The 8360-nt window shown below is 46.7% G+C and overlaps 1 long non-coding RNA gene across 1 annotated transcript in view; it reads right to left on the bottom strand.

Moving 5' to 3' along the window:
- Positions 1–207: 207 nt before the first annotated feature.
- LOC103672093 overlaps positions 208–8360 on the bottom strand; it is a 19166-nt gene continuing 11013 nt past the window's right edge. The window contains exon 3 of the long non-coding RNA XR_571065.2: positions 208–309. This is a non-coding gene — a long non-coding RNA (uncharacterized LOC103672093). The remainder of the gene's footprint in view (positions 310–8360) is intronic.

Below are 8360 nucleotides of genomic sequence, written 5' to 3' on the forward strand. Positions count from 1 at the left end.
TCTTTGTGGAACAATTTAGCGATACCTGTTAAAGCTTGAAGACTCACATAGGCTACAGCCCACAAGTCCATTGCTAGAGACAGAAAATCCTCCACAAGCAGGAGAAATTCGCCGAAAAAGTGCACTTCGACATTGTCCATCATCGTTAAAAAAGAAAACATAAATGTACATCAAAAAAAAAAAAAAAAGAATAGATAAAATCGGAGCGGCTACAGCTCAGTATTGCGACTCCGCTAGTGATACTACCGGCCATTCTCTACTCCACGACGGTGGGGCACACTGGGCCAGACTGCAGGTCGGGGCAACGAGCTGGAACCACATATGTCAACAAGTAAGTCACTGAACAAATCAAATCTATTTGCCGTGAAATGCATACCGTACAATCCCATTTACATAAAGTTCAAAATATGTCAGACCAAATTGTATATGAATACATTACATAGTAAAAAATATACGAATATTTATGGGAAGGAAATCACTAAATTCAGCAGTAGCTACCTTTGCGGGGGGGGGGGGGGAGAAAGGATGGGTCAGGGAGGGCTAGACAATGTTTCTACCATGCTTTATTTATGAAAACACATATTTGAAGACAGCATAGCAAAATGTTAAGACTGGACAAAGCTGGGTGGTAAGAGCATGGATTTTCCATTAAAAAATTACATATATTGAACATTTTTTAAAAAGCATGAAGGGTTGTTCTATTACCCTCCATGCCTTTTTTATGTTCAATACATTGCATTTTGCTGCCAGAAATTTGTTTTAGGGTGACTAAAGACCTAAGATTTTTTCACTAGGGCAGGTCACCACTGCACAAAGCTGGTACAGGAGAAAGTGCCAAGACGTTTTCAGCTGGGGGAATGTGGCTCCCCCCAAGTTAGATGGATCCATTCAAAGTCTGATCTACCTATTAGGAAGTTCACATGAATTAGGTCTTTTAAATACTGGCAATAAAACAAAGAAAGGTCAGACAATGAGGCATGATTTTTTAAATATAGTAAATAATAAATCTTTGTTTTGCTTGAAGAAGAGTTAATTATAAAAGCAGCATACCGCTTTGGCAGCTAGCCATGCCTGGAGCAATGGCTCTGAAACTTCAATGAGCATAAAAATCGCCTAGGGTGCTTGTTAAAACGTAGGTTCCCAATTCCCTCCCCTCACTCCAGTCCCTGCCCCCCTCCCCCCCACGCCAGATGCTAATCAGTATACCAGGCTTGGGACCCTGTCATTTCCACTTCTGACCATCACACCAGCTAATTCTGGTGCAGCTGGTATTAACAGGATAACCATGGAGGAAACTAGGATTCCCCCAGGCGGTCTAGCCTACCCATGAAGCAGAGGGCACTAGTGATTCTGATTATGAGAACACAGTGCAAGCATTTCAGGTGTCATAGTAACAACAGCAACTAAATAGCTCCTGGAAAACCCAAATCTATAAAATTATCGCATATAGCATACTATTCAGCTTTCATTCATTCTTTCACCGGATATTTATTGAATGTTATGTGCGTAGTACTTCTTTTCCTTAATTGTACTCTATGTTAATTTCTTGGCACATAAACATGTGTAGAATTTTACGTAGATGGGTAAATACGGTCTGCTGATTCACCATCTTGGCTTCTCCCCCCACCCTGCCCCCCCAACAAAGTTGAACTGATGTGCTAGGAGTTTTTTTTAATGTGGTCTTTTTTTGTCCTTTTCTTTGTTTAATCACCCACTCCCACTTTCCTCTCCCTTCCATCCATGGTAGCCACCCTTTGCCCAGATAATCCATGTTAACAACCTATCATGTACCCTCCCATATACTGCTTTTATGCTCATATGATCTTACACAGACACATACGCACATACAGCTAAACATAGCATATTGACGTGAACGGATGACAGCATAGTAAAAGATATAGTCTCTCTCGGCCAGGAGCTTACCATCTTTTGGGGGACACAATGCACATATATGAAAACATCAGCACAAGGCAGGGGAGGAAAGTTTACACAGGTGGTACAGTACTATAGGTATATAGTGAAAATATATGTAGAAAGGGCCTATTGTCTTATGTGTTATAGGCTCATGAAAAGCAGAAAACTGAGACTATAAGAGGTCACGTCATTGCCTCCATATCTTGGACCACCAGGATCAGAATTCGCTTAAAACCTGGATTCTGTGTGTACAACAGATGTATCCTCCCAAGTTGACAAGGAAACGTCCCACCCTCAGAGGACAGAGCCGAAGGGAGAGTCCCTCCCCAAGGTGAAACTCCCAGACCCCAGGAGCATCTTAGATCTAAAGCAAGGTGAAGGTCAGGCAAGCAAATGCCTGTGTTTAACTTAGCAAATGCCATGGTGATATTTGCAGGCACAATCATGCAAATGTTATTTGCTGTGAGAAATGCATTTCCAAAACAGATGCTTCCCACCATCTATCCACTTGGCTGCCTTGAAATGAAGCAATTCCTTTCTCAGTCTCCCAGGAGGGTGCTAGTGTGTTGGGGGTCTGGGATTGAGACTTGGCAGGCAACTTAAAGGAACAGCTAAAATCCTCCTTTTGGCTGCCAAAGTGGGCTTCTGCCTTGGGGATGGAGAGCTTGAATTTGCAGGCTTTGAAGGGCACAAGTCAATCCCCACCTTCCAGGTTTGTCCTGAGTCCTGACCCAGAAGGGAAGTGAGGCTTTGGGTCGAAACTGACTGCTTTACTGAACCCAGAATTAGAGTTTAACATGAGCAGTGAGGGACCAAAAAGACTCGAAAGTAAATACAGAGACCAACAAAAGAGCAAAACTCTAATCAGCCAGCAACTCAGATCGACAAGGCAAAAGTAGACTGCTTTCTAGACAACGGCTCTCAGTTCTCCTTGTGCACTGGGCAATACACCGTGACTTTTGCCACCTCCAAGCTTAGCCCCGTACCCACTCAATGGGGAGAGTAAGAACTCACTCCCACCCTCTGAGAAATAGTTGCTGTAGTCCTTTCAAGTAAGGAGATATAATTTAAAAGCCACTGCACTTGCCTACCTAGATAGCACATAGCACAGTGAGAAGAAAATGAGACATCAGGAAGGCCCGTGTTCCAGATCCCCCACCTGCCCGTTGGGTGACTCCAGGTGTGCCCTTAACCTCACTGAGTCTTTGTGTCTCGTCTGTAGCGTGAGGATATTAACATCTTCCCCTTACCTCACCTAACTGATGTGCAGATATGCATGGTGATGACCACTAAAGCGTTGTGAGATAGTAAATGTCGTAAAATGGTAAGGTCTTTATGGCACTGTATCAAACCTTCTGCTACCAAAGACGAGAGAGGAGCCCACAGGGAGGCCTCCGCAGAGATGGATAACACAGGAGCATCTAGTGAGGGTGATGAGAGAACAGCCGGCAAGCTGAGGACAAAGCAGAAACTGACACCCTGCAACCCCTCCCCCGCCATGGGATGTACGTGACATTCCTCAGGCACTCCTGGCTGCCGTAAAGCTAAGGAAAGGAAAAACAAATAATTAACAGAGATCACAATCCTGCAAGACCTGAGTCTCCCTCAGTTTACACATGTCCTAGTGATTTATAAGGAAGAAGCTTTCTTATCAATAGCCTAATCAATAGCCTAACTTCCAGAGACCCATAATTCAGTTTCCTGAAGCCCTAACATTACCATCCTCTCCATAAAATTGAGGGAAGATGAGACAGAAGGAAATGTAAATAAAATGGAATTTCTTTTACACCTGCAGCCCATTGATAAGGACACGGGATAGGAGGAAAGTAACATTCTCCCAGGAAGCTCCCAACTATCTTAACACCTTCTAGAGGGAAAAACAACCTTAACTTGACAATAGCAAGGCCTCCAGGATCCTGTGAGTCTTCTTTAACATATAAAGGTATTTTCCCAACCTCCCTTTTTCCTTACCTCCCCTAACCCCATACTATATAATCAGCCACCCCTCACAACCCGGGGCAGCAGCTCTTTCTGCCCACAGGTCCTGTCCCTGTGCTTTAATAAACCACCATTTTGCACCAAAGACGTCTCAAGAATTCTTCTTGGTTGATGGCTCCAGACTGCACCCCACTGAACCTCACCTATATTCCACAACCTCATCAAAGGCAGCGCCTAATTACCTGCTAAGTGGGGTGGAGAACATCGGGCCTCTTCGTTCAGAGAAGCCAGTGGTAACTGGTCTACAAGATACAGTTTTAGAGAGAAAGGCTGAGAGTGAAGTCAGTCCTTAAGAATTTAAATAACTGGACAGTTAAAGAACTCAAGAGATAGGGCGCCTGGGTGGCTCCGTCATTGAGCGTCTCCCTTCGGCTCTGGTCATGATCCCGGGGTCCTGGGATCGAGCCCCGCGTCGGGATTCCTGCTCAGCAGGAAACTTGCTTCTCCCTCTCCCGCTTCCCCTGCTTGTGTTCCCTCTCCTGCTGTCTCTGTCAAATAAATAAAATCTAAAAAAAAAAAAAGAACCCAGGGGAACATAAACCATCTGATGGCTTTGCCAGTGAGTAGAAAAAAGTCCCCTAAGTTGGAGGGGTGTCTAGGAAGCTAAACCCAAGTACCCCCTTACTAGAGGGCCTCTAGTTGTCCTCCGCTGACCTTCAGCACCCATCTCCTTTTGAAGTGAGAGATAATGAATCATAAAGAGCCCTCCAGCCCTTCATGCCCTCGTACTTCCTTCACCAGGTTTTTTCTACACAGACCCAATGTTGTGAAAGACGCTCTACAATTTTTAAAAAAGGAGCGGTAATTCAGCCACCTCCACGCTGCTGTGTAACCGTGCAGCGTGTAAATGACGAGCGCATGCAAGCAGCTTTTCCCTACTTCTTAGTTATTCGAAATATAGATCGCTGCCAACCAACTTTTCATATTAGCATGAGATAGCCAGTGTTACCACGCCAAGCTAATAATTCTAGCCAAAAGGCAAAGAGACTTGACATTTTTGTTAGCATAGACATTACTATCTGTGTAAATGTACAATTTCTGAGAGACTTTCTGAAATACTTAAAATACTGAAAAATAGCAAATATCTCGGATGTGATCTGGAAATCCAGATCTCTAGGTCAGCAATCACTTTTCTAGAAGGTAATTTGTATCAGTCAACAACAGAAAGGATAAAAATGCCTTGACTACCTTTACACGTGAGGGAAAACAAGATGCTTGGAAGGGACATGCAGGTGACTGGACAGAAGTCTGCGTCAACGATGTTCATCTTGGGTCCCATTCTTACTTCCCAAGGGCTCCACAGTCCAGCCCCCTGTGGCAGTCAGCCAGGGACGTTTCTTCTGAAGGGGTCTCAGTGGTGACCGCTCAGCTGCTTGGAGCTCTTCCTTATGAAGCAGACAGGACACGTGCCCCTCTGTCGTGGGGAACTGTTGGATCTCCCCTCCTGGCCATCACCCCTGACACCCTCCTTCCTCCCGCGCTCTCTAGCCAGGCGTCTCAATACTTCTCCATCCCAGCCCCTGGAAGGAGTATATGCTGAACTTCCTCCAGGCCAAGAAGTAAAATAGATGGACCGGACTCACTGTTCACTCGCTAGTCCACGTTAGTGAGTCCACTAGAATCTCTAGTCCATTCGCTCCTTGGGCTGACTTTGCCAGGGACCACACAGATCCGTGGGAGCTGAACTGGATCGGGCCCTCTTTTTTCCTGCCTCATAATCCACTTCTCTTTCCATTTCTTCTTTGGAGGACAGGAATTTTAAGGCCTTGGTATAAAATAAAATGAATCTCAGAAATTCTATCATGGTTTTCTTAAAGCAGTGTGGTTTTTTTACAGATTTTTTTTTAAGTAATCTCTATACCCGACATGGGGCCCGAACTCACAACCCCGAGATCGAGAGTCACATGTTCAACCAGCTGAGCCAGCCAGGTGTCCCTTAAAGCAGTGTTTCAATGACAGAAGGTTTGGGGTCTTAAGGGAGAATGTTGGAAAATAAAAACTGAAGAGTAAGAATATATTGGAATATCGCCGACACAGATCAAAAAAGAAGATACCTGGAATTCCAAAAGCCAGTACCAATACACCAGGCAGGAAGATCCCGAGAGAAGAGAGGAGTTACTCATTGGTAGAAATATCTCTTGAGCAACGTGCCTGCCTGGTGGTCTCCTGAGCAGACTATCGGCCAGGAAGGATTACTGCACAGCTGGCTGGTGTGCTCCCCCTGGACGCCAGCATCTGCGTGCTCATGTCCTGAGTTCTCTTTGAGATCAGCAAATATTCTTTCCCTCAGGCTCAGTTCCCCTAAATAACCAATAGCAGACTTTTAATCCACAGCCCCAAGACCCAGACCTGCTACTGAAGGTCCCATGAAGTGCAAACCCAGCCCAAAGTGGGGCCAAAGCAAGATTTCAGCTGCTGTCCGGGTCCCCTTATCTGCACTGGGGTGTCTCTAGTCCCAAGGACCCCAGAGGAAGGCAGGAAAGTGCTGTGGCTAGGGCGTGGGCTTTTGCATCAGAGCCTGGCACTGCTGCGTGCCCCGGGGCAAGTAGTTCAGCGCTCTTAGTCTGTGTCTTCATCTACGACGTGTTGGCGGTGATGATAATAACAAGACCTGCTTCGGAGGGTCATGATGTGGATTAAATGGTGCTTAGCACAGCAGCTGGCGCAGTGTAAGCGCTCCATAAACGTCAGCTGTTGCTATTAATACCCAGCAGGCTTCCACTGCGTTGGTTTGGCAAGGACACTGCCCTGTGCTTCGCAGGACTCAAAGACAGTTTTCCCCTCTTATTGTTCTGTCTCTCAGCACTCTGACCAGAGACTCCAGAATCCCTGTGATGTCATTCTATTAGACTTTACAAGATGGGATCAGAGGACATCCTGCCTGCACAGTTGTCTTAAGCCCAGGCCACCAGCCCGTGGACCTGCCTATTGCTCTGGGGGGCTAGGGGCTCAAACTTCAATCTCCTATAAATGGCAACAGATCAGGAAGCAAAACCAATGCACCCCCTCATCATTGTGGTTCTTCCACGAGAAGGAAACCCTTTGATGGCCAAGGGGAAGCCCTTGATTCTAACCTCTGTTGTGGCCAAATCCCAGGGTGGTGGAGTTTCATCAGCTTAATGCAGTGGAGACAGAAGACCTGACCAGAAAGGAAGTGTGATTGAGGACTGACCTGCCCTCTCACATCTCGTCCCTCGCCTCTCCCAGAGGGAATTCAGACTGGAACACATCAATTTAGTATTCACAACGCTGGTTTAATGAAGGCTTTTGGAGACAACTGAGGTAGCTGTTTCTAAAGCCCTCTGATAGAAAGGGGAGCCCCTTGAGCATTGTTTCAAGTTGTTTTCTGGAAGCTTCCAGAGCAGTCAAGCAATTATTTCATTGCAAAATCCAGGAAAAGCTGGAGAGAGAGATTTCCTAGGAAAACGGGACTCATTCTATGGAAAATGAGATGATCGAGAGCACAAGGATTACAATCAGAAAGGAGCTTGCAGACGATTTGTATTTTACAGATGAGGAAGCCTAGACTAAGGAAGACGGGGTGCGTTCCCCCAGATCATAGCAGTCGGCGGCACACAGGAATTAGTAATAGAAATAATACGCAGCTAGTGTTTACCACGCTTCAGGCATTCAGGGCTTCATGTGGACCTCGAGCACATTATTTAACCTCTCTGAGCCTCAGTTTCCCCATCTGTGAAATGGGGATAATAATAGTGTTTCCCTCAACTTTATAGGATGATGGTAAGGATTAAATGAGCTCTCTTTGGGTGGATCCTAGACTGGTAAATGCACTCTGGGTTAGTTCTTAACCACTACTATTACCAGAATGACTACCGTTTTCTGGGACGAGTGAAGGAGCTACTGTCTCTGGAAGAAAGGCAAACAAAGCCTATGGCCATTTCAAAGACAAAGACAATGCCCTCACCAGCCAAAATAAGTGTGGTTAACACCTCTGGCAAGAAAGCAGCCGTGACCTTCCACAGGGGGGCAGCAACGCCACCTGCCAAGAAATGGGACTCAGGCCACGGCAGGCAGAGAAGGCCCTGCTGGCCATAAGGGAGCTGGGGGGCAGCCAAGGAGATGGTGGTGGTGAGGAAGGCCAGGCATGCACCGGAGACAGGAGCTCAAGGAAGGGGCAACAGCAGTGACCCAGGGGAGGACAGGCAGGAATGAGGCAGCTGTCGAGGCCTGGAGTCAGAGTGATGGGATTTCCTGCTGGGAAAGTTCCCACAGGACAGAGGACAAGAGTCTGGATGGTGAGGGCTCTGAAAAAGACGGCCAAGGGGCGCCTGGGTGGCTCGGTTGGGTAAGCGCCAGACTGGATTTTGGCTCAGATCATGATCTCAGCGTGGGATCCAGTCCTGCGCTCGGCCGGAAGTCCGCTTGGGATTCTCTCTCACTCTCGCCCTCTGCCCCTCCCCCCCCCCCGCCGCCCCTGCCCACAGGAG

This window comes from Ursus maritimus, unplaced genomic scaffold (assembly GCF_017311325.1).
Source record: "Ursus maritimus isolate PB19 unplaced genomic scaffold, ASM1731132v1 scaffold_25, whole genome shotgun sequence".
NCBI lineage: Eukaryota > Metazoa > Chordata > Mammalia > Carnivora > Ursidae > Ursus > Ursus maritimus.